The sequence below is a fragment of the Mytilus galloprovincialis genome, chromosome 5 (assembly GCF_965363235.1).
Source record: "Mytilus galloprovincialis chromosome 5, xbMytGall1.hap1.1, whole genome shotgun sequence".
Lineage (NCBI taxonomy): Eukaryota > Metazoa > Mollusca > Bivalvia > Mytilida > Mytilidae > Mytilus > Mytilus galloprovincialis.
Window position 1 is genome coordinate 48,047,431 of NC_134842.1, and position 26,009 is coordinate 48,073,439.

The 26,009-nt window shown below is 33.2% G+C and overlaps 1 long non-coding RNA gene across 1 annotated transcript; it reads right to left on the minus strand.

Moving 5' to 3' along the window:
• Positions 1–606: 606 nt before the first annotated feature.
• On the minus strand, positions 607–15,251 carry LOC143075945 (uncharacterized). The gene is made up of 5 exons (XR_012978478.1): positions 15,227–15,251; positions 10,005–10,083; positions 2,441–2,551; positions 1,716–1,847; positions 607–689 (listed from the first exon to the last, which is right to left on the minus strand). It is a non-coding gene; the product is annotated as an uncharacterized LOC143075945 (long non-coding RNA).
• Between the last annotated feature and the right edge of the window lie 10,758 nt (positions 15,252–26,009).

The following is a 26,009-nucleotide window of genomic DNA, read 5'->3' on the forward strand; positions in this document are numbered from 1 at the left end:
CATAGTATCATTTATAACAGCTATCTTTTAATGAAAATGATGGTGGTTAATAGATTTTTTCATAAAATACACTGTACCAAGTCAGGAAAATGGCCATTCTTACATTATAGTTCGTTTCTCTGTGTGTTACGTTTCGATGGTGTGTCTCTGTTTCGATACGTTTCCCTAAGTTTTATTTAGTAACCCGGATTTGTTTTTTCTCTATCGATTTATAAATTTTGAACAGCTGTATACTACTGTTGCCTTTCTTTAAAAGGCTGACGATTTGTTGGTTGCTATTGGACTTATGTGCTATTTTCTGATATACGTTTAATTATTTGGATCAATTTGATGCACAGGAATTTTTCAAGTAATAGTATATTTTACGTAAGAGTGTTTACCAAATAAAAATGTTGACCGCTGATTCTGAATACAAGTGTGTGTGGTTTTGTTCTGTATCAAAAAAGAGGAAATATACATATTGCATTACTTTGATTGTTTTAAAAGCAAATTATTTTTACTGCAATAGCTGTTAACATAGATTAATTAAAATGAAAAGTATTTCTCAAAAAATCTATGGTAAGGTACTTGACTATACTCATACCTTTTATTCTTTATAAAAAAATATATTAATACTATGGATATTAATATGACCACAAGCAACACACAAACGATTATGATACCAACTTGCAAAGCCGAGAGGGAGTCATCTAAAAAGAGATAAATAATTCAATACATTAAAATTCATGAGAGCTATATCAATTAAGGATAAAAAAAAGAGACATAGACGATAGAAAGACCTTACTGTGGATTCATTTATTTTCGTGGATATCAATTTTCGTGGATTGCTGAAAATTTGCATATTCGTGGATATATGATTTCGTGGTTTTAACAATCACTGCATACAAAGCCTATTCAAAATGTGCTCTTTGTTGGACATTTGAATTCATGGTTCAACAGTACCAACGAAACCCACGAACATTGGTATCCAACAAATATAAAGAATTCCCCAGTAATTGTATCTTTGTGCGGTAGCAAACACATTTGTTCATGCAAAACAATATATGATATGATTATCAATGAGACAACAATTCACCAGAGACTTATGACATAACTTCAATAACTATTTATCTACGACTTACATCTAGAAATTGACAACACGGGTCTTCTATATGCCATAGAGCGGATTATATCAAAAATGTTATCGAACAATTTTTAAGCAATTTATCATAACCTGTTCACATTACAACTATGCATTACAAGTTATTTTATACACTCGATTCCTGACAGTAAAGGTATGACTAAATATTTAAGACAGCGAGCTATCCAATATTCCGACACGTTACTGCATATTAGTAAGTATATAAGATTATAAAATATACAAGTCTTCTTAGAAATTTATATAAAAGGGAAAATTACGACACACCTTTAGCAAAACAAGATACACATACAACAAAGATACCTGAAATGACAGGAAATTCTACCTTTGTTTTCAGTCTCATTACATGTCATGTTACATAGAAAACAACTGTTAATTTCATGATTTGGTTCAAACGGATGTTAAAAGTATTAATTTATCTACGTTGGGTTTATCTTTACAATTTCTAATGAAAATATAGGAAAGCCAAAGATCTATATAAACTAAAACAGTTGAAGGGCTTAATAACCAAAAAAAGGACAAAAGATAAAAAATATAATACGACAAAATGATAGTGCCTCAATTGACACTGCTTAACCTGATGGTTGTCCCGGCGGTGATGCTATGGTTGTCTGTATCTCTGATGTTATTGGGCAATCATTAATGTTAGCTACACATTCTCCTGAACTGCATTGTTGCAGTCCTTCGACACAAGGTTGTACAACTGTGCCTAAAAAATAAATAGGAAATCGATCATTCGTGCCCAAACACAACAATTAACAAAAGTACAAAAAGGAGTTTAAAAGACCACAACAAATAGCTACGCATTTCAATTGAAAAAAAAGTATGCCGAAGTAGTAAATATTAGCTTTTTGTAATCGTGAAGTCATTATTTAAAAATATTTATATATCAATTGACGTTTCCCATAGTTTAGAACAAGTAAAAAATTTGAATAAATATGTATGCAATACAGTTATATAGATATAGATATATATTCAAGTAAATGGTTAGCGGATTTCCGAACTTTGACAAGTGAGCGTGGGGTTTAATTGCAGAAAGTACTTCAGAATCGAATGAAACAAACTAAGCACTTTTTTTTATTTGATGGTAGCAAAAACTTGCCTTAAAAAAAGAAAGTTACTTAGTCTGGTAGATAAAATTTACCAAAATCATTAAAGATAAGTTGAACGACGCTATGCCAAAACAATAAAATTTCTTCGATTGAGATTGTGAATAAATCAAACCATGTGATTTCAAAAGTTTTTTATTTGTCCAGGTATAACAATCACTAAAAGTTAGTATAGTGTTATAAAAATACATACAGTTTCCTTCGTCAGAAAAATCGGAACATTCAAAGCTATCATCACATTGATATACAGATTGAATACAAGTTCCGTCAGCGCACTCAAACTCATTTGCAGCACATGTCGCCTCTATTAAAAGAAATACAAGTGAGAGGTTCATATAATCGTACTTAATAATAACACGTGGTCATGAGGCATGGACGACTGAAAAACGTAAATCGTTCTACAGTGTATGTGTTTAAGAAAAAGTAAATAAAGAGTCATGCAAACTCGAAAGGAACAATGGGATATTTGACCTGATAAATAGAACATGTAGAAGACATTCTGACAACGATGGTTAAAACATGAATAAAATGAAATATGGAGTAAACGTTTATAAGACAGGACTCCCCGGAGATAAGTCAAATTCATATATGATATGAAAGAAAGAGATTTTAAATTTTGGATCATCAAATGTTAAATATCTGACAAGACTTATCCCTGATGTAGATAAATTGCAAATCATTATAATAATGTATATATTCAACAACAGTTAAACTATTGGTGAGTAACCGTGTTAAAACTAGTTGTGTATCTTTGTAGTATATGATACATATATTAAGATGTTTTACACAAATATGCAAGTCTTTTAATGTAAGGATTATGTCCCATAAACTTAATATAAAACTATTATTTAGTACCTGATACATTGTGATACGTCTCAACCGTTAAAAATAATAACAACTGAAATATTGGCTCGGGGTCTTTGTAATACCGAAACTATGTTATTATTAAGGTCTTTCCTTTTACTAAAGGGAAAGACCTTACTGTATTTCTTCTGATTATTAAGGTCTTTCCTTTTACTAAAGGGAAAGACCTTACTGTATTTCTTCTTCTGATTATTATTATTATTATTAAGGTCTTTCCTTTTTCTAAAGGGAAAGACCTTACTGTATTTCTTCTGTTTATTATTATTAAGGTCTTTCCTTTTACAAAAGGGAAAGACCTTACTGTATTTCTTCTGTTTATTATTATTAGGTCTTTCCACTTTTCTGTGGAAAGACCTATTGTTTTTCTTCTGATTATTTTTTTTTTTTCTTCCGCCTAATTTTGTTCTTGCGATAAACATTTGTTTCGCAATATGTCGCTTAGATATTTTGTATATGATATCGAACAGTTTATGCGCTTTTGAAATTTACCCTGCGTAAACGAATACTTTTCTTTGTAGGAGTTATCTCCCCAAACACTGTTTTCCTTGTTATCACATCTCCTTCGCAACCGTAAAAGATTATGACAAATTTATTTTACAAAATTGCTCGTTATATCCTTCGCATGATTTGTCCTATTTTGACCGAAGCGATATGACCGCTCCATATGAGAGTTATTTCCCCTTATGCATCTGATATAAGTGATATGAATTTCTATCTTATAAATCATAAGTGATAGAGACCTAGGATCTTTTGATTTGAGGTCCTTGGTCCCAAAAAATGAAAATAAGGTCAAGGTCAAAGGTCAAGGTCATATTCTAATATTTGAATTTGGCTTATTTTCACTTATATCCAAAGACTGTATAAGATGTCAACAAATTATTTTTACTAAATTGTTAGTTGCGACATGTCGTAAGATGTAAATTTTGATTGCAAGCGTATGTTGAATGTAAAAGGGAGTTTTCTCCCCTCTTGTATTTAAAAATACGCGTTTGGTGATATAACTCATTAACTAAATATAATTAAGACCTATGGTCTTTTGATTTGAGGTCTTTGGTTTATGACCTTGAAATTGATCTCAAGGTCATAGCTTAATTTGACGTTCTAGATTTTGACCTTTGCTTTTATTCTATATGTATACATGATAAAGATATACAACTTTTAGAAAAAGATATCAAACCATTTAACCTTGTAAAAAACAACCGGAAGTGACCTTTTGTAAACCGGAAATAGCTATTTTTTTGTACTTTTTAATATAAAAGTATATAGAACCAGATATTTTTGGAATCAGTGTCAAGTAAATATTCAAATATAATCGGAAGTAACATTTTTCAAACCGGAAGTAACAAATTATCTCCCTTATTTAAAAAAAATGTATGGAAACAATATATTTTTGGAATCAGCTTACTAGGAGCTATCATTTGACGATTGAAATGACATTTTAAACTTAGTTTCACAACTTTTCATATCAAAATACATTGTTTTGATGGAAAGACCTTCAATTGTTCTCTGAACAATTGGTTTTTAATTATTATTATTATTATTCTTCCGTTAAACTTTGACAAATTTAGCCGCGTTAACCGTAAGACGTGTCGCTTTCATATTCACACTTTGTATAGATGTCATGAATACCTATCCGGAACTCACCCTGTGAGTCGAAATATTTTGTCGGTTCGGAGTAATCCCTCCGAAACCCAAAAACCTTGTTATCGTTCCAACACCATAACCGTAATAGGTAGAAAAAAAACAAAGGGTGAAATTTGTTCAGGACCAGACCCCGGTTCTTCGTTACATTTGGATCGAAAAGATTCAACGACTCATTGGTAGGGTTATGCCCCTATGAAAATTAACCGGTGTCGGTTGGCCACCAAAACTCAGAAACCGTAAGTCGTAGACACCTAGGATCTTCACCAATCATCATCAATTCATGTATCTTTGAAAAATACCTCAAGGTCAAATTTGTATGTTGACCTTGACCTTTGACCTAACACCTTGTTATGGGATAATCTCAAAAACCATTATACTTACAGAAGTTTTGAATAGTGGAAAATGTTTGGGTCATTAATGCGCAACTTTGTTACATTTTGACCAAAGAGATTTGACCTTTCTGTAAGGGGCATAACCCCTGATTTAGGTTTCTGAACTTTTACTACATAACCAAAGGTCCTAGACCCATGGGGTCTTCAGCAATGACATTGGGGACTAATGACCTTGACAAAGGTCACAAGGTCAAAGGTCAAGGTCATGTCCCAGATAGCGAATTATGTGTTTTTGACCTTATTTTGATGATTTTTAGTGTGTTTTAAATGTTTTTAAGGTTGACCCTGACCTTTGACCTTTCAACTTGTTAGTCGATATCTCAAAAAACGGTTAATCTTACAGAAATAGTAAACAGTGAAAAATGTTTAGGTGACTGAGGCACAACTTTTTTACATTTTGACCGAAAGGATTTGACATATTCTTAAGGGGCATAACCCCCGTTAACGGTTTCTGAAAAGGTATAATTAGCTTTAACCCTTGAACGAAAGTCCTAGACCCATGGGGTCTTTTACAATGACATTGTGCACCAATGACCTTCACAAAGGTTACGAGGTCAAAAGTCAAGCTCATGTCCAGATATCGAATTTGTTGTTTTTGTCATTTTTTAACGGTTTTGTGTGTGTTTGAGAGCTTTTCAATGCATTCTACGCCTATTGGAACATGTACTTTACATTTCGAAAAGGAAAGACCTCTCAATTGTTCAAGAACAATTGACATTTTAATTATTATTATTATTATTATTATTCTTCCGCCAAACTTTGACAAATTTATCCGCGTTAACCGTAAGACGTGTCGCTTTCATGTTCACACTTTGTATCGGTGTCATGAATACCTATCCGGAACTCACCCTGTGAGTCGAAATATTTTGTCGGTTCGGAGTAATCCCTCCGAAACCAAAAAACCTTGTTATCGTTCAAACACCGTAACCGTAAGAGGTAGAAAAAAAGCGAAGGGTGAAATTTGTTCAGGACCAGACCCCGGTTCTTCGTTACATTTGGATCGAAAGGTTTCAACGACTCATTGGTAGGGTTATGCCCCTATGAAAATTAACCGGTGTCGGTTGACCACCAAAACTCAGAAACCGTAAGTCGTAGACACCTACGATTTTCACCATTCATCATCAATTCATGTGACTTTGAAAAATACCTCAAGGTCAAATGTGTATGTTGACCTTGACCTTTGACCTTACACCTTGTTATGGGATAATCTCAGAAACCAATATACTTATAGAAGTTTTGAATAGTGGAAAATGTTTGGGTAATTAAGGCGCAACTTTGTTACATTTTGACCGAAGAGATTTGACCTTTCTGTAAGGGGCATAACCCCTGATTTAGGTTTCTGAAAAGACAAAATCAGCTTTTACTATATAACCAAAGGTCCTAGACCCATGGGGTCTTCAGCAATGACATTGTGGACTAATGACCTTGACAAAGGTCACAAGGTCAAAGGTCAAGGTCATGTCCCAGATAGCGAATTATGTGTTTTTGATCTTATTTTAAGTATTTTTAGTGTGTTTTAAATGTTTTTAAGGTTGACCTTGACCTTTGACCTTTCAACTTTTTAGTCGATATCTCAAAAGCGGTTAATCTTACAGAAATAGTAAACAGTGAAAAATGTTAAGGTGACTGAGGCACAACTTTTTTACATTTTAACCGAAAGGATTTGACATATTTTTAAGGGGCATAACCGCCGTTTACGGTTTCTGAAAAGGTAAAATTAGCTTTAACTCTTGAACGAAAAGTCCTAGACCCATGGGGTCTTTTACAATGACATTGTGGACCAATGACCTTCACAAAGGTTACAAGGTCAAAAGTCAAGGTTATGTCCAAATTATCGAATTTGTTGTTTTTGTCATTTTTTAACGGCTTTATGTGTGTTTGAGAGCTTTTCAATGCATTCTACGCCTATTGGAACATTTACTTTACATTTCGAAAAGGAAAGACCTCTCAATTGTTCAAGAACAATTGACATTTTAATTAAGGTCTTTCCTTTTACTAAAGGGAAAGACCTTACTGTATTTCTTCTGATTATTATTATTCTTCTTGTTCCGCCAAACTTTGACAAAATTTCCCTCCGTAACCGTAAGACGTGTCGCTTTCATGTTCACACTTTGTATCGGTGTCATGAATACCTATCCGGAACTCACCCTGTGAGTCGAAATATGTTGTCGGTTCGGAGTAATCCCTCCGAAACCCAAAAACCTTGTTATCGTTCCAACATCGTAACCGTAATAGGTAGAAAAAAAATGAAGGGTGAAATTTGTTCAGGACCAGACCCCGGTTCTTCGTTACATTTGGATCGAAAAGATTCAACGACTCATTGGTAGGGTTATGCCCCTATGAAAATTTACCGGTGTCGGTTGACCACCAAAACTCAGAAACCGTAAGTCGTAGACACCTAGGATCTTCACCATTCATCATCAATTCATGTATCTTTGCAAAATACCTCAAGGTCAAATTTGTATGTTGACCTTGACCTTTGACCTAACACCTTGTTATCAATACAACTCAGTAACCTTAATACTTACAGAAGTTTTAAATAGTGGAAAATGTTTGGGTCATTATGGCGCAACTTTGTTACATTTTGACCAAAGAGATTTGACCATTTTTTAAGGGGCATAACCCCTGTTTTAGGTTTCTGGAAAGACAAAATCAGCTTTTACTATATAACCAAAGATCCTAGACCCATGGGGTCTTCAGCAATGACATTGGGGACTAATGACCTTGACAAAGGTCAAAGGTCAAAGGTCAAGGTCATGTTCCAGATAGCGAATTTAGTGTTTTTAACCTTATATAAAGGATTTTTAGTGTGTTTTCGAGCTTTTTAAGGTTGACCTTGACCTTTTCAATACATTCTATGTCTGTTCGAACATGTATTTTACATTACAAAAGGAAAGACCTCTCAATTGTTCAAGAACAATTGACAGTTTAATTATTATTATTATTCTTCTTGTTCCGCCAAACTTTGACAAAATTTCCCTCCGTAACCGTAAGACGTGTCGCTTTCATGTTCACACTTTGTATCGGTGTCATGAATACCTATCCGGAACTCACCCTGTGAGTCGAAATATTTTGTCGGTTCGGAGTAATCCCTCCGAAACCCAAAAACCTTGTTATCGTTCCAACACCGTAACCGTAATAGGTAGAAAAAAAATGAAGGGTGAAATTTGTTCAGGACCAGACCCCGGTTCTTCGTTACATTTGGATCGAAAAGATTCAACGACTCATTGGTAGGGTTATGCCCCTATGAAAATTAACCGGTGTCGGTTGGCCACCAAAACTCAAAAACCGTAAGTCGTAGACACATAGGATCTTCACCAATCATCATCATTTCATGTATCTTTAAAAAATACCTCAAGGTCAAATTTGTATGTTGACCTTGACCTTTGACCTAACACCTTGTTATGGGATAATCTCAGAAACCATTATACTTACAGAAGTTTTAAATGGTGGAAAATGTTTGGGTCATTATGGCGCAACTTTGTTACATTTTGACCAAAGAGATTTGACCTTTCTATAAGGGGCATAACCCCTGTTTTAGGTTTTTGAAAAGACAAAATCAGCTTTTACTGTATAACCAAAGGTCCTAGACCCTTGGGGTCTTCAGTAATGGCATTGGGGACCAATGACCTTGACAAAGGTCAAAAGGCCAAAGGTCAAGGTCATGTCCCAGATAGCGAATTTAGTCTTTTTAACCTTATTTAAAGGATTTTTAGTGTGTTTTCAAGCTTTTTAAGGTTGACCTTGACCTTTTCAATACATTCTACGTCTGTTGGAACATGTATTTTACATTAAAAAAGGAAAGACCTCTCAATTGTTCAAGAACAATTGACAGTTTAATTATTATTCTTCTTGTTCCGCCAAACTTTGACAAAATTTCCCTCCGTAACCGTAAACCATGTCGCTTTCATGTTCACACTTTGTATTGGTGTCATGAATACCTATCCGGAACTCACCCTGTGAGTCGAAATATTTTGTCGGTTCGGAGTAATCCCTCCAAAACCCAAAAACCTTGTTATCGTTCCAACACCGTAACCGTAATAGGTAGAAAAAAAATGAAGGGTGAAATTTGTTCAGGACCAGACCCCGGTTCTTCGTTACATTTGGATCGAAAAGATTCAACGACTCATTGGTAGGGTTATGCCCCTATGAAAATTAACCGGTGTCGGTTGGCCACCAAAACTCAGAAACCGTAAGTCGTAGACACATAGGATCTTCACCAATCATCATCATTTCATGTATCTTTAAAAAATATCTCAAGGTCAAATTTGTATGTTGACCTTGACCTCTGACCTAACAGCTTGTTATGGGATAATCTCAGAAACCATTATACTTACAGAAGTTTTAAATGGTGGAAAATGTTTGGGTCATTATGGCGCAACTTTGTTACATTTTGATCAAAGAGATTTGACCTTTCTATAAGGGGCATAACCCCTGTTTTAGGTTTTTGAAAAGACAAAATCAGCTTTTACTATATAACCAAAGGTCCTAGACCCTTGGGGTCTTCAGTAATGGCATTGGGGACCGATGACCTTGACAAAGGTCAAAAGGTCAAAGGTCAAGGTCATATCCCAGATAGCGAATTTAGTGTTTTTAACCTTATTTAAAGGATTTTTAGTGTGTTTTCGAGCTTTTTAAGGTTGACCTTGACCTTTTCAATACATTCTACGTCTGTTGGAACATGTATTTTACATTGAAAAAGGAAAGACCTCTCAATTGTTCAAGAACAATTGACAGTTTAATTTATTTTTGCTGTTATTTTAATGTTGTTTAAAGCCATGTTTTATGTTTCAGTATTTGTCTTTTTATGGTCGATAAGTTATTATTAACGCTTTTATTTCCACAGACTATATTTACCTGTCACATTATAAGACGTTATCGATATAAATACAATGACAAGGAACGATATTCTTATCTTCATTTATCCTTCATTCATCTGAAATTGAAAGAGAACAGTATGGGGAATTTACAAATATGTGGAAAGGTTCATTAAATATATTTAATAAAACCTACACTATATATCTATACATTGCTTTCTCTGTTTTTAATCTTTGTAATCAATACCGTTATAAAGCAGTTTATTTTCACACTGAACCATGTCATGATAGATTGAATGTAGATTGTTCCTATTGTTAGACCATTTATAGGTATTATTTGGGTCATGTTAACATGTGCTTTATAATTTTAGTGATCACAAATAATCAAGATTGACACACAATGAAGGTAAAATTTATAATCAATAACTTTTGAACTTCCTGTTTTCGTTCATTGAAAATATATATTTCATTCATGTGTTGTCTATTTCTATAAGGAGTGACTTTAAATTTCGTTGTCTTTACTTACATTTTTAAAGGGGAAATAATGAAGAATATTTCAAATATTTAATAAATATAGGACGGTTCTGATTTTCAATTAAGTATCATCTTGGGTTGACGATGTAAAACATCGCCATGCTTATTTTTCTTTTTTTAATTTTCAATACCTAGTATTCACAAAAACAGATGTCACAAAAACATAAAATATTACATACTTATTTATTCAATTATTACATCAGTACTATTTCAATAAGTAAATACAAAAATTGTTTGAGTGTCATTGGTATATATTTAATAAAAATTATCTGATATTTTATATAATGTATAATCAATGCATTCCTATAGGCAGTCTCAAATGTTGCGTGTTTAACACGTACATGTAAAACCATTAAATATTCTTCATTTTATAAAATATACTGCTTTATATAAGCGTCTGAAATTAAACTGCAATTAAAGTTCATTGATGTTTTTAAACGTCTGTATAATTATGCATTTTACAGTCATTCTTCACTTCGTTATTTAGCATCATGAGTTTAAACTACCTTATACAGGTACATATCATACTAATGTTCCCGCCAATTCAATTGTTTATTTACAAACTACACGATTATGTGTTTACCTGGGTCATTGACCAATCCAGCAATGAGTTATAATGTATGATATTACGGACAACTATAAGTTACAACCTTCCGAGAACAAATGTATTTTGCTGACATAGAATGCAGTTTTCCAAAAATCCACGAAAATTTTGCAAGTCATTTATACTTTATGTGATCAGAGTTGTAGACCATGCTATAAAGTATTAAATTTAATAAAAAAAAATCATCAGAAGGGAAACTAATATACATTTGCGGGTAATTATTGAAAAAAATTAAAAAAAAACCAACCCAGTAATTTCACTTTCCTTTTCAATTTCTTTTGAATAAATATAAATACTTTTATAAAAAAACATTGGATATATTTAAATAATTAAACTGACATAATCAAACAGTGTATATAAAGTGCGAATCCAGTCACCTCATTTTCACTGTTGTATGCGAGTATGTTCATTGTAGAATAAAGGATCATGGGAAAACTTTATTTGTTTACGTTTTGAAAATACCAAAATAATTGATTTGAAACTAAATTTTAACATATTTTCATTATGATGTGTCTTTTTAATGTAAACTAACAGTATTAAAGTTCAAATATGTGTAAAAAAAGCAACATAACATAGGATATTAGTTAATAAAAGCGATCCATTTTCACTATAGTTGCGATGAATTATTTCTGTATGGCATTCATTTCTGATGTAGAATTTTCGAAAATGCGATGAATTTTTATTGTAGATTACTGTAATAATTAAACTTGCAACAAATGAAAAACTTATTTGATTACTTTAATATTTATATCTATTTATAATTTTTATATGTCTATAGAAACTGGCTGGCCATTTATACGTTTTCCCACAGTATTGACATGTGTGAACTGAAAACTGAAATGTTTCCCCGCAATGTTTTTTTTCCGGTTCGTATATTGCTATGATGTCGTTATCGTCTGCGTCGTCCGAAGACCCATTTGGTTTCCGGTCAACTTTAATTTAAGTAAATGGATCTATATAAATTTTAAAGAAGGTTCAATACCACAAAAGGAAGGTTGGGATAATGTTGGGGATGATGGTTCCAACCGTTTACGAAAAAGGGGCCTAAAAGAAGCATGTTTTTAGTTTTAGGATAATTACTTGTGTATAAGAATTTTGATTGTTCTGAAATTGTACCACAGTGTTCAATACCACAAGTAGAATGTTAGGTTTTATTTTGGGGTTATGGTACTAACAGTTTAGGAATGAAGGAACAAAAAGGGACAAAAAACAATCATGTTTGTAGTTTCCGGATAATTACTTGTTTGACGTTTTTGGATCTTTTTCGCATTATCACAAATGGAAAACTGGGACTTTGTTCGGGGATAATTGCCCCAAACATGCAGAAATTAGGGGTAAAATTAATGGCAAAACAAACATTTTTCTAGTTTCCAGACAATATATTGTGTTCAAGTGTATGGACCTCTCTAAAATTGTACTACAAGGTTCATTACCAGAAAGGAAAGACTGGGATTTGGTTTGATGGTTATATATCCTAGAAGGAAAACAAAATGTTATGGGCGGGAAGAAACCTTCAGTTGCACTGTCACGGAATAGAAGTTCCTTCATAATATAAGTTCCAAAAAGGAAAAGATATTCTGGAATATTATTTCCACAGGAAGAAGTATTACCGTATATGTTCCTAACGGAATAAATGTTATAGAATCTTTGTTCCAACAGCAATAGATATTATGACAATGTTTATAACAAAGTTTCCATTGGAACTTCTGTTAGGTGGAACAAATATACGTTGACAGCACAGTATTGCGCATACGATTTAAGATCTTCGACCACATTTACCTTGTGTCAGAAACCTGTATAACGTCATAAAGATCACAATCCAAATTCAGATAGTATCAAGCTTTAATATTATGTCCAGATTTGCCCCAACTGTTCAGGGTTCGATCTCTGCGGTCAGCGAAGCATTTTTAATGTTTTACTATAAAACGAGCAGATGTGATTAAAAGTTCCTGTTGCTTTCTTCATATGGTAAGCTATGCCAGCATAGGCGTATCAAAGGGGGGGGGTGGCTTGGAAAAATTTGGTTGATTATATAGGGAATCATTGAAGCATGACTTGAGCCCCGTCCCCCCTTTTATGTCAGCCATAGGACCCGCCTTACAAAAAGTTCTGGATCCGCCACTGCCCAGTTCTGCTTTTGAAGTGTTTCAAACAATGAGTACAAATCAGGCTTTCTCCATGCTATCAGTTGTTATGCTTATTGAGAAGTCTTAAAATTTTAATTCACACTGGTCACATTTGTTTAACCCATTAGTGTGGATCTTTTTATGCCTGGGAAAACTAGCTACCCATTTTGTCTTGAAAGGACAATACGTGCATTGGTATGAAGACCCCTCCTTAACTTTCTTTCTTTTTTCTGTGATTCATCTTCACTTGCCTCCCCTATTGTTGAGCCCCCAAATGCCTCAACATCCATATTCTGAAGGAAAGATAGTTTTTAGCTCGATTGTTGCTTGCATGTTCTTTACTGTATAAAATAAAACGACAATGTGACATATAATTATCCAAAGTCATTAAAGCTTGAAATGCAAGTCAAGTTGTGTAGGGCAAACTTTATCTGTCAAAAACGTATACTGATAACGTTGCATTGGAACATGATTTACGTGTTGTACAGCACCCTTGATACTACCGCAGAGGTCGAACCCTGAACAGTTTTGGGTAAGTATGTACACAACATTCAAGCTAGACTTCATTTTTGATGAAATCAAAAAAATATTGAATTTCGGACCCTTTGGGCCTCTATGTGGACAATTTCGATAACTTGGCCCAAAATACAAAAATCCCAAATTAAAAAAACACGGTAAGATTCAGCATTCCAAAGTACCCCAAATATTCAACTGTTGTTGAAATCCAAAAGAATTTATTTCTTGACAGTTTGGACCCCACAAACTTGTTAAATGGACCAAAAATTAAAAAAAATAATAATAAACACAATCATGTATGAATTCAGCCTACCAAAGAACCTCAAATTTTGTTTTGGACCCTGTGGGCCAATTTAAAACCTTACCCAAAATCAAAAATCTTACTTCAAAACCTCATCGAAATTGGTCAAGAAGTGATTTATAAAAAAATATTAGAAAGTATTGTTGTTTTTATCCCATTCTATTTCGATAGACATGCGAGATGTACATATTCAGTGATTAAGTTTCAATGCATTGGATAAATATAACTACACTTTAAATAAAGATTCTGATGAATTATAAAAAATTCTATGACATGCTTCTTCTGATTGGTAAATAGACACAAACTCGAAATCCAATGATAAAATTTGTTTGCACATGCGTATAATGACTACTGCAGAAACATGACTTTTATCAAATTGGAATGCATTTGAAAATATTTTGCATTAATCTAAGAAACACTTTCAACTCTAAAATGATCCACATATTGTTATATTATGACAACGATGTGTTTTATTTGAAATAAATATTAATTCTATTGAATTTATTGGAGTGTTCAATCAAACTTTTAATCTCAAAGTCAGCACTATCAAATCCTTTTCTTACTTTAATTATTGTTTGTGCAAGTCGGCTGAATTTGGAATTTAATGCATAAAAATTAATAAAATTCATACAGTGAAAATGCATCGCATATACAATACTAATGAATCGCTCTACAGTGAAAATGAAAGTAAAGTATCATTATTCAACAGTAAACATGACTCGCATAAAGATAGCATCATAGTGGAATTCAATACAATATGGGCAAACTGAATAACAAAAGCTATTCTACGTTATACAACATTAATAATTGTGTTGTAATGAATATTTTTTTGCTAGTTTTTAATCACCTGCACGATTTGTTCGTAAAACGTCCTAAATATTCACCTATTTCTGTATATATTTCACGTATGAATGGCTCTCGGCGCGTTAAAAACCCGTTCCCATCTCTTATTTTGTATAACTTGTATTATTTATTACTAAATATAATACATGTGAACAATTTTCTTCATTTTCTTCAAAAATCATAATTTTTCCGTCTGTTTATTTACCATTCTACATCAGAAATGCATGGCATATACAGTGAAAATGGTATTTTAGGATCCGAACTTTACATACACTGATCAAATGATATTGAAAAAAGTGACAAAAAGAGATATGAGTAAAAATCAACTTCAAACTTACCTGTTTATATGAACACTTTGTGTTTATCAGTGTGTATGCAATAAACAAACTGCGGTGGACTTCCTCATTTTCAAATCGAATATACAGTAATACAAATGGAAATTTTCAATTCCAATAAGTTGAATCGAATACTATGATTAGGATAATTTTAGGATTGGAAATGGAAATACCCTTAATAAAATTGATTTAAACATTCAATGTAATTCACATGTATTGAACTTCTATAGAAAAGAAATATGACTCTTTTTATAATGAAAGGAAAACAATATGTTTTACAACAAATACATTATGAATAACTTTTTGGCAAAACATTTTTTTATAAATAAAGTAGTGTTGAACTTCGTTCAACAAAATGAAACAAAGAATGAAAATCGATTAACTATGAACGATTTTGTGTATAAATTATTTATTTTCTGAATATTCAAAGAACTGAAATAAATTATGATAAATTTAATTTCGTATGTATCATTCAGGTGGTTAGGAATTCCAACACTATATGCAATTGTTAGTTATTTCACGAAAAAATGTAAAAATCAAGTTCAATTATTTTTGGACTATGCTACATTTTAGAAGCATATATTCTAATTAATTCTAGCTTAAATATTGGAATAACGCTAGTGTCTATACGTAAACCTCGTTGTTGATAAATGTTCTGCAAGAATGGTACTCTCGTCATTCAACTTTTGATGTTTGGCTTGATGATAAGTAGTTATCAAAAGTACCAGGATTATAATTTAGTACGCCATACGCGCGTTTCGTCTTCATAAGACACATCAGTGACGCTCATATCAAAATATTTATAAAGCCTAACAAATACAAAGTTAAAGAGAATTGATGATCCAAAATTTCAAAAAGTTGTGCCAAATACGACTAAGGTAATTTTGCCTGGGATAAGAAAATCCTTAGTTTTTCGAAAAATTCAAAGTGTTGTAAACAGGAAATTTATAAAAATGACTACATTATTGATATTCATGTCGACGAAGTGTTGACTACCGGGCTAGAGATACCCTAGATACATTGTGTATCAGAAGCAACTTAGTATCACTAAAGGTACGTCAAAAATAAACACTTTGTAACCTTTTATAAAGATTTTTTGTTGAGTTTGATAACTCATTGTGGTCATCTTTTTCCAAGCTGCCGTATGTTTGTGTCATTTTGTTTCTTCTTGAAGAGTTGTCTCATTGGCAGTCATATCACATATATTGAAATTTCAAATTATATTGAAATTTCATTTTGGGTTCCTAGCTTATGTTATTCGAAGCATCTAGCACTTATAACTTTAATATATTTAACTAATACATGTATAAAGGATTTGTTGATTTTAATAATTCGTGGCGACCATCTTGGAAAGAAACCGCCATATTGAAATTTCAAGGTGGGTACATAACCATTGAACTTTGAAACATCCAGCACTACTACCATGTCTATTTATCTTTATTCTCATAAACCAAAAATCCATGGTACAGAGATATTATAAACATTAATACTATAACATATAGTCATAATTAATACAAATGTATGGTCTACAACTGGAAAAATATTTTCAGCTATATGTAATATAAAAAACACATTATGCATGTATACAATATTATATAAAAAAAAAAAATTAAACAATGTTTCCCCTAAGGGCCAGGTGTTTATTAATCAGTCTGACAAATTTGCACAAATGATTCAACATACTGATGTTTCTAGTATTCATCAAATCATGAAATTTCAATATGTTTGGTCTTATTAGATAATATGTTTTCAATTTTTTTCTCTATCATGATAAAATTTCAAACATTCAAAAATATAGTGGAATTCATCCACAATATCTCCTAGATTGCATAGTTTACAATTTCGATTTTCTCTAGGTACATTTTTTCACCTTCCAGTTTCAATAGGAAGTTTATGACTGAGTATCCTAAATCTACAAAAAGTAATAATATTTTTAACATCTAGGATCATAAAAAATAGTTTTCTCTTTCAGCATTATCTTTGAATAGACGATAAGTAATAGCTTTTGGCGATTCTAATATGATAGAGTGCCAATTTTGTTTAAATTGATCTACAACACTAACTTTAACCTTATGATAACACCATGAATTACTAACAAAGTACTGTGAATTCCAAACATATTCTTATTTTCATATGAATCGGAGTTTCTTCAAACACTTGCCAAAAACAAGAAGATCAAAGAAGCCAGGAAATTTAGGTTCACATCCAGATGTATTGATGAAGTTCAACAAACTTTTCTGATTGGATTACATTGACTTGAAATTGAAGTAACAACAGACACAGCTTCCTCCGCCTCACTTTTTAACCTATACCTCGAATTTGACAAACACGGTCATCTCGGTACCAGAACCTTTTGATGCTAAGAACCTGGCAAAAGAAACGAACATAATTTTAAAATTATCAAACCCCTCCCCCTTGGATAGCAATATACAAACTTCATTTGCATAAGGGATACAGATTTCCAAACTTATAAGGTATTCAAGAGCTTGCAGCTCCTACTCAGACTTTGTAAAACTTTGTCAGTGTAAGAGCAGAAATGCTAAAAAACGTTTCGTCATTTTTCTAAATCTAAAAAAAAAGTAACCAATTGCAAGACCTTAATTGTTGATAAATCTTCCGTATCAACTTTACAAATAATACATTATAGTATAGATTCTGGGTACTGAAGTTGTTTATAATCCAAATAGCGTGTTATATTATTTTATTTATTTGTCTTTCTAGTAATACTTTAACTGTTTATTTTGTTTTTATTGATTTCCATTTGACGTGCCATTTGTACATCCTGTCATTGTGTTATTGTTCTATGATAATTCTCGTATCCTTGTCTTTTAATTTTCTTTATATGCTTTAGCTAAATGCCTTTTTGGTTTATATGACGTGGCTCTGTACTTATACATTCCGTTATTATGCTATTGTTAACCATTTTTGTATTCTTGTCCTGTTTGCTAATGTGCTATGTCTATATGTCTTTTTTTTGTTTCTTTGTTACATATATGACATGGCTCTGTGCTGCTTGTACATCATGTCCTTGTGTTATTGTGCTTTGGTAAAGTGTATTCTCATCTTTAAATTTTGGTCTATATGTCATTTTGTGCTTCTTTGTTACATATTTGTGTGTGTTTATAGTGATTAAGATTACAACACACTGTTGACGGCTGTACCCTTATTTTTTACATTTTTTACCTATTATGGCTGTTTGTTTTGTTCACACATCGTTGTCATTATAATGGAATTTGCTGCGACTGTCATACAAGTGAGAAGTTTAACTAGCTTTAATACCAGGTTTGATCTACCATTTTATACAGAAGTAAATGCCTGTACCAAATCAGGGATATGACAGTTGTAATACAAACTCAAAAGCTCAAACACATTGAACGAATGTATAACAACTGTCATATTCCTGACTTGGTAGTTTTTTATAATACAAAAAAAACCACCAAATTTGGCACTATAGTAGTTCTTGGTTTTTCAAAAATATTGACTATAAACCCTGTTAGAGAGGGTGGCTATTTCTAAAATGGCCACCATAAAATATCAAAATCAACATAATCATTTATATAAGAAGTAAAATCACAAAAATACTGAACACGGAGGAAACTTCAAACAGGAAAGTCTCTGATCTTTTTATTATCAACCCAAAATTCATTCACCGATCTGCCGGACTATCAATGATGTACTTACTATTTTAATACAATGTACGTGTTAATTACATTTACTTTCCCCATTTGAGTAAGCAATAGTTTTTATACCTCCCCTTTTGATGTTGAGAATACAAATACTTTTTTCAGGCATAAAAGAGTTAAAATTAAAACAAAAGTAACTCAATCGTTGTAGCCACATGAGATATTAATAAGCTTCTAAAACAATATTTAACGTTTGATTAACAAGGATAGGATCTCCCTGTCTCTGATGTTGCTTGTCCCAGACGACAGATGATCTAGGGTAAGTTTTCTTTGTCTCTGACCTAGCTTTTTCTAGTCGATATGTGACTCGAGATAAGTATTGTCTGTCTCTGACCCGGCTTGTCCAAGTCGAAAGAAAACCCATGTTTACATTTCCGTCAAAAGTGCAGCTGGTTGTGGTTGGATGACACAGGGTGAGATTTACTCGTCTTTGTCGGAGACACAGGGCAATATTTTCCAGCCTCTAACAAGTATTGTCCTAGACGACATCTGTCCCAGGGTAATATTTTTCTGTTTTGATGCAGTTTGTCCAGTTGGATGATCAAAGGTCAGATTTGTCAATTTCTGACTAAGCTAATCCAAGTTCGTGATTCAGTGTCAAATCTTCCTGTCTCTAAAGCACTTGGTTCAGTAGAGAGATGATCCAGGGTAAGATTTCCCGTTCTCAGTTATAGCTTATCCCTGTCTTGAGACGACCCATGATAATATTTCTTGTTTCTAATGCATCTGCTTCTAGTCCAGTTATTTATAAGACATGTATTACCAAAATAAGACTTAGTAGTCATGATTTAAAAATGTAGCTCGTAATAAAAAAATTATAGTCCAGAGATATTCCTAAGAACGCGCCCGTCTTTTATACTGCTTGACCCAGTTGGGTGACTTAAATTAAGATTCCCTTCTCCATTACCCAGCTTTCAGTCAAGAGAGTCAAAAGATGAAACAAAATCTTGCAATAAAGAGTATGATTAAACAGGTTAAGATGGGAGCAATTAATAAAATCATTGGATTTAAGTGTTGTTGGGTTTACTTCTCATTAATGTGAACTACTCATATCTCTTTATTCAAAAAGGATATCTATTTAGTTTTCAATGAAAGAACGCAAAACTCCTGAAACCATATTATCGTAAACTAGTCAAGGAGTCACAATATACAAACTTAGGTATAGAAGTCCGGCTGTGATTTGAGAAATATCAATCACCATCTGTATATATTGCTTTATGCAAAATTTCCTTCCCATTCATATATTTCGTAGATAAATTACAAGCATTATTTATATGTAGAAAACTAGCAATAGTCACACTGGTGTGCAATGGTTTGCCGCTGAAATGCTTGGGACCATATGCATGTGCTTTTTTGTCACGTTCATGTAGCTACGCCTTAAAGCGATAGTGGTTTTGCTGAAGTGCGATGGGTTACATAAACTGTATTTCCAATGTTTTAACTGATTCATATGTCGACGAAGAAGTCAATTAGTTTGATCAAAGCAGCTTTTCATGTTTATTAAGAATATTATACGTCTTAGTATAAGGAGTCACGGTAAATATTCGTCGTATTTCTATTCATGATTATAACGTTGTATATAGATATAAGATGTGTTGTGAGTGCCAATGAGACAACTCTCCATCAAAATAACAATTTAAAAATAGTAAACCATTATAGGTTAATGTACGGCCTTCAACACGGAGCCTTGGCTCACACCGAACAACAAGCTATAAAGGGCCCCAAGATTACTTTCTAAATAAGCTTGGAAAAAATAAGACGCTGTTCATACAATCTTTATTGACAACACTCGGATCACTTTCGATTGTCCTTCTTCAAGGAATATATATGTAATTCAACCAACTATTAAATACACTATACTGTATGGTGTAACAGTAAGAAGTTACAGTAAAGTCTAGAACGACAAATTAAAACTTTAACCGTGACCTCCATTTCAAGGTAAACAATCACGGAACTCAATCAGAAGACCCTATGTTCTGTGTTAGACATTTACAAGTGGACGATAGGTTATGTGTATGACATTAACACGTGGATGATATGTTCTGTGTATGACATTAACAAGTGGACGATATGTTCTGTGTTTGGCATTTACAAGTGGACAATATGTTATTTGTTTGACCTTAACATGTTAATGATATGTTCTGTGTTTGACATTTATAAGTGAACGTTATGTTCTATGTTTGACATTTACAAGTGGACGATTTGTCCTTTGTATGACATAACACGTGGGCAATATATTCTGTGCATAACATTAATAATTGGACGATATGGTCTGACGTGTGTTTGGCATTAACAAGTGGACGATATATTATGACGTGTGTTTGACATTAACAAGTGCCCGAAATGTTCTGTGTTTGACATTAACAAGTTGCCAATATGTTCTGTGTTTGACATTTCTAAGTAGACGTTATGTTCTGACGTGTGTTTGACATTAACAAATGAACGATATGTTCTGACGTGTGTTTGACATTAACAAGTGGAAGATATGATCTGTGTTTGACAATAAGAACTGGACAATATGTTCTCACGTGTGTTCGACATCAACAAGTGGAAGATATATAGGTATATTTATGAACTAAAGTTATAACTGGCGACCCTTCTCTCTTGTATCGTGGTACTTTGTGGTATTCTGGTAGATCTAAGGATGGTGCTGTAAAGGTGTTTGTAGTATTTTGTGGTATTCCGGTAGATCTTAGTTTTGTTCCGTTTAGGTTTTTGTAAGAATAACAGACTTGTTAAATAAAAATCAAATAGTTTTCTCGTTTGAATTGTTTTACATTGTCTTATCGGGGCCTTTTATAGCTCACTATGCGGTATGGGCTTTGCTCATTGTTGAAGGCCGTACGGTGATCTATAGTTGTTAATGTCTGTGTCATTTTGGTCTTTTGTGGATAGTTGTCTCATTGGCAATCATACCACATCTTCTTTTTTATATTGTATAAACTTTAAGATGCGTTAAATATCTACAATTCATACATATATTTCTCAGCAGTATTCTATTCTTACAAATAAATACTTTATTATCTTAGAATATCGTAAAGAAAATGGATAGCGGAAATATAAATACCTCGAAAGTTTAGTTTGGTTATCGGCAAATGGTAAATCAAATTCAATGTCAAAAGATAACGTTTCTCTCGAGAAGTTATTCTCTAAATGCAACTTGTTAAAGAATTAACAAGCCCACAGTATACGGAATTAGTCTGGTTACTACTTAGTCTGGTAAATGGTTTCGGTACATCGCTTGGAATTACCGTGTGTTACTTGCCCAGGGTAAAGTCGTACTGAAGTCTTATGCGTTTTATCCACCGTATTTATACTTAGGTAAACCAATCTACCGATTTAGGTTGCCATTTACCGAAATTACCAAATCCAAAGCCGACGTCATAACAAAAATAGGTTATGACGTCCCTGAGTTGTACGTTATTTGAAGTAAACAATTCACAGTTGTTCCGATAGTAAAAACATAGACAAGACTAATAAAAAGTTAAAAAACATAGTTACACAAGAAATATATAATAGGAACAGTCAATTAACGGTAAGGTTTTAACAACATCATCACACAATTTTGGGGAAAACAAGTTCGATTCCAAGGGACCCCCCATTTCGTTACACTCTCCCTACCTTTGACATATCATGTTTGTCGCCAAACATGAATAGACTTGCCCTAAAATTTAAAACAAGTTCCCCCATATCTTTCATTAAAAGTTTAAACATTCTATAACATACATATTCAAAATTATAAAACAATATTTGATCAAATATAATACAATCTTCTGAGTGTTCATTGTTCTTATACGTTATATGTATATATACGTCTTCACTCAAAGTTTGAATTACGCACTTGTTATTTCTGATCCTATAATCGTGAAAATTTTCTTATAGCAACAACATCTCTTCTTCTTATAACGATTGTTCATAAAATACAAGTTCTGTTTTTACGAATGTTTATAGAGCACAGACATATCTTCTTCACTTGACAAATGTTCATAAAACACCAATACACCTTCTTCTCATAACGACAGTTTATAAAATACGAGTTCTGCTTATTTTAACAAATGTTTATATAGAGCACCGACAAATCTTTTCCACAAGACGTTCTAGACGAATGTTCATTAAGCAGCAACACTCCTACTTCGCGTTATGAATGTTCTTACATCAGAAATATATAATTATGTGTGTTCTGACACATGTTTATAGAGCACCATCAAATATTCTCAGCGGGACGAATGTTCAAAGAGCACTATTATACAAATGAATTTCTTGAAAAGAAGTTACATATTACACAACAATCAACAAATGCCGTAAACAATATCAATAAAAATCTAAAATCAATTGACATTTAATTTAAAAAAACCTCTTTCCCTTATCAAATATACATGGACTTTTACCTTTAAAAATTAAAACTCAATAATCATTGATACAAGTATATCTATTTCTGCAACAATGAGACACGAGAACCAGCATTTATCAGACTGCGTTGGTAATACGGCAGTCCCTATCGGCATCACTACGCTTCAATTAGCGAGGGGTAAATCACTACGTGCATACACTGTCTTCACAATCTTGGACATCGTATTATTCATGGATGAATAACAAACAAAATAAACCCACTAACAATGGACCTGGTATCAATCAACCAATTTAATTTCATGTCAAAAACATTGACAACTATATATAAACTATCAGAATATATTTATCTGAGTGAATTTTTCAAAATCATTGGACTCTTCTTACTCATAATTAGTCTCAGCTAAAACTTGGTCCTCAGTTTCACCTACTAATAGTTTCCCCGACCAGTCATTTGGTCTGCCACTTTTCTTTGAATTAAGTTGTTATTTCTGTTACATGGAATTTTTGAAAGACGACCTGAAATGTCATCAACTTGTTCAGATAATTAAATTTCCCTATTTAGATCAAAATTATCATATTTATTTACAGCATGGACTGGCTTAGTGTCGTATTTACGTCTGTTATTTTGGAAGGCTTCATATTCAAGAGCTACTTGAATGGCGTTATCAATATTTTTTGCTTTGGCCTGGAAAATGGCTCATTCTATGTCAGCATCATTTAGGGAATCAATAATACAATCACGTGCTAAAAGTTCCTTAACCTCCACTGGAGCTGATGGATACGCTAATCTTACTAGACGTTTTATGTCTTGGCCTAATACAGGTATTTGTTCCGTGCTTCAGCGTATTTTACTTTTCATTTGCGCCCAGTACATTTCTGCTTGGTTTTCTTGTTGCGAACGTGATGCTAAAGCGGCAGTCAGTTGTACAAAATTGGTCCGATCTCTGGTCTTAAATTGGTTAAAATACTTTGGGCGGAACCTCTTAAGTTAGTAGATAATTCTAAAGCTTTCTCTAGGTCTGACCATTTATTAATTGCTGCAATGAATTCAAACTGACCTAAATAGTCTTCCCAATTACCCTCCCCATCATAAAGTGCTGGTTTCTTTTTGTAACGGTTTGTATTTTGTTAGTTTATGGTATATTCACGCTCAAAATTTGGTTTATTGCTAATGCCAGCATAACTAAAATTACTGATCATTTCATCAGTACGGTGTTAATGGTCGGGCCCGTTAACCCCAACTCTGAATCGTCCGCCGGACGTCAAAGGTAAGGCTTGGTACGTTGCCCCCATATTATGGAGTACGCCCCGGTCCAAAGTCCTAGGTAAATCTCCCGAATCCCATCTGGATTCACAAGACGTCGCAACCCGTCTTGTATTCCCGGAGTCTCCCTCAGCAGAACCCTTTGCATAAACAGTACCCTCTGCTACAACATAACCTTCTGCTATAGCAGTACCCTCTGCTATAGTAGAACCTCTGCTTTCCGAATCCAATACCCATACCTAGATTTGGCAGCATGGTTATAAAGAGTGCTTGACTCTTCACCAAGATTCTGTTTTACCGGGCATGTCGGATTTGGTTCCAAATGCACAACCGTTGCCCTATTTGAAACTTCCTTATTTTTCACTTGGTCAATGGCCACTTTCGTTGATGGTGATAGACCTCCTGACAATGGCCTTTTGTCAGTCTGATGTATACCATCCTTTTCGTATCTATCTGTATTCTCGTGCGGGCCAATGATCTTGGTTCACTCTGATGCTTATCTCTCCGGTCGGCGTCAGATCATGGAATATTTCACAGGACCGAGATCGGGGGAGCACTGGTCTACCCTGGGCAGTTAACCTATGTGATTCAAATTTCTTTTCCGCGCTTTTAATTTTCTTATATTTATTCATGCCTTATCTTAAATATTATCAAACTTATTGTAAGAATATAAAAATGTAGGTACGTGCCTCCGCTGCCACCACTGTAACGAAAACCGAGCGGTGAGGCTTTGGTTTTAAACTATAAATGTGTAACCCTTAGTGTGTTGCTATAAGAATGTGTTTTATAAGAATGTGTTTTATAACAATGTATAGATATATATATATATATATATAGTTATCTTTCAACCGGATTGTGGGCCATATCGAGTATGTGTTACCCACGTTGTGGGATACTAGGTGGTTTGTGGGTCATGTATAGAATGACCCATAAACCATGTACGTAAAAAGTACACAGCAGTGCTAGATCACGGGGGGGTAACTTAAATATTTTCTTGGTAGGGGTGTGCCATTTTTGCCTCAAAAAACGTACCCATTTTAATATAACATTCACTGAAATTCAGTACCTATAGTTATATAAATATTTAAGAAAGAATGACCTATACTTATATACAATATTTAAAATATGAGCCATGCTTATATAAGCACTGCTTATATAAGCACTTACTCACCGGGGTTCATTTGGGAACTTATTTGAAAGCACTTTGTTTGAAAGGTGAACTTTCAAATGAATTGATTTAATTTAATATAATAATTGACCATTAATAATGTATGATTCTCAATAGCATATTTATATATGATATGAAGATCATACCCCGAATCAATATATAGTTATCAAACGTAAATGCATTTTAATATAGGATGTCATTAAAAAGGAGGGTCATTTTTATATAAAATCTCGCAAAATTATGACCCATATTTTTGGCACATCCCCGTATACCCAATAATAGGAAGTTGACCCCCCGTGTGCTAGATTGTCTTTAAAATGT